Source organism: Pteropus alecto, unplaced genomic scaffold, assembly GCF_000325575.1.
Source record: "Pteropus alecto unplaced genomic scaffold, ASM32557v1 scaffold21, whole genome shotgun sequence".
Taxonomy (NCBI): domain Eukaryota; kingdom Metazoa; phylum Chordata; class Mammalia; order Chiroptera; family Pteropodidae; genus Pteropus; species Pteropus alecto.
Genome location: NW_006436282.1, coordinates 21,399,661 through 21,401,548, shown reverse-complemented (window position 1 = coordinate 21,401,548; position 1,888 = coordinate 21,399,661). Strand labels below are relative to the sequence as shown.

General features: G+C 41.6%; 1 pseudogene; it reads left to right on the top strand.

The window, feature by feature from the left end:
• Positions 1 to 321: 321 nt before the first annotated feature.
• Positions 322 to 436, top strand: LOC112479932 (annotated as a pseudogene).
• The last annotated feature ends 1,452 nt before the right edge of the window (positions 437 to 1,888 follow it).

The following is a 1,888-nucleotide window of genomic DNA, read 5'->3' as shown; positions in this document are numbered from 1 at the left end:
GAAAAAGGGAGTTAGTCATTGCCACATCTCTGAGGAAAGTATTTATCTTCTCTAAGCCTTCTCCAGTTTCCTTATCATCCATAAATGGGAACAATAAAAGAACTCATTTCATCATGTTTTTGTGAGAATAGCAGCTGTTAAAGCACTTATAATAAATGCTAATTGTTATATTTGATAATAAAATAACTATAAGGTATTATAGAAATTTTCTGAGTTAAGAAAAATATTAATAGATGAGCATCTTGTGGTTATGACGAGGTCAGAGGGAGAAAAGTTAAAAATCAAGGAAAGGCACTTTTGTCCAGAATAAATTAAATGTTCAAATACAGCCATGCCACCCTGAACAAGCCCAATCCTGATCTTGGAAGCTAAGCAGGGTCAGGCCTGGTTAGTACCTGGATGGGAGACCACCTAGGAAGACAAGGTGCTGTAGGTGTAAAAAATAAAAAAACAAGGGATTGTAAGCTGACAAAGTCCTTGCAATCTGTGAGGTCAACCAAGAGTTGCCTCGCCTAAGAAAACAAAAACAAAAAAAACAACAAAAAACAACAAATACATAAAAATAAATCCAAAGATTAATATACCAAATGTTAACAATTTTTATCTATGAGCGAAGAATTTATAGGTGAGTTTTTTCTTTGTGCGCACAGGTGCAGTTGTTGCTCTGGGTTAGAAGAAGATAGGTCGGATTGCCGAGGCATAGGCTACACGGTTTAAAATGTTTAATCGATTCTGTCCGTGTTCCCTAACGTGGCCCCGTCACTTCCCATTCCCTCCCACTGGCAGTGTTTAAGGGTTCTCGTTGACCCCACTTTCACCAGTCAACGTACGCTTCCCCTTCTCAATATAATGCTCCGATCACTGTGAATTTATACAAATAACCATTAATCAGCTGCATTAATGGATTCCTTCAGCTGAATCCAGTCAACTGACACTCAGCATGCATTCCTTCCTGATTTTAGTGCTCTTTTGGGTACAGCAGAAATTGGAAAGCTTTTAAAACAAACTACATTTTTACGCTCCCCCAGAGGCAAGGTTCTGGATGCAAAATCGGTCCTGCCAATGAGATGCTTTCAGTGAAAGTCTGAAGGTGGAAATGCAGGCGAGGGACCTTCCTGTTGCTTTTGGGGCAGTTTCCGACATCTCATACGGACATGGAATGCAGTATTTCATCCCCCCAGAAGTGGTCCAGTGTCCAGTCTCCAGATCTGTGGATGATGAGAGTGCCAGCAACTTCTGGATACCAGTTACTTGATCCTGGATCTTGTCTGCCCTGGCATTTTCCTGGACTTGGTGGTTCCAGTGGCCTCTTGATTTTCCACCTTCCTGGTTGGCACAGATGGAAAAGCTTCCTTGGTGGCCAGTTCTGCAGTGTTCTAAGCATCATTCTTGGAGACCTGGCCTACAGCCCAGTCCTCCAGTCTTTCCACCAATTTCCTAAGCACCTAATCCCTTATATTAAATCCCATTCTGCATAAAATCCTAGGTGGTCTCTGTTTCCTGTAGTTGAATCCTGACTGATATGTATGTACCTGCTACATGGCATCTGATTTGACTTCTCAATGGCCCTGCTTAGCCGTAATAGATGGCTTCACTTCATTGTCGGTAGGCAGGGTAGTGAGACTCCTGGTATTCGGTACAATGGATGCTACAAAAAAGGTATTTAACTGAGCCTCAGCTGCTGGAGCTAACAGGTGAGAGACCATATCATGCCATACATAAAAAGGCTTCAATCCTGTATCCACTGTTCTAGCCTTGGCTTTGCCCCTTACCAGCCAAATGACCTTCATTAAATTTCTTACCTCTTTTTGGACTGAATTTCCTGGACTTTAAAATAAAGGGTTCCAGATAGCTTTTAAGGCCATTTTAGCTCAAAGACTTTATGATC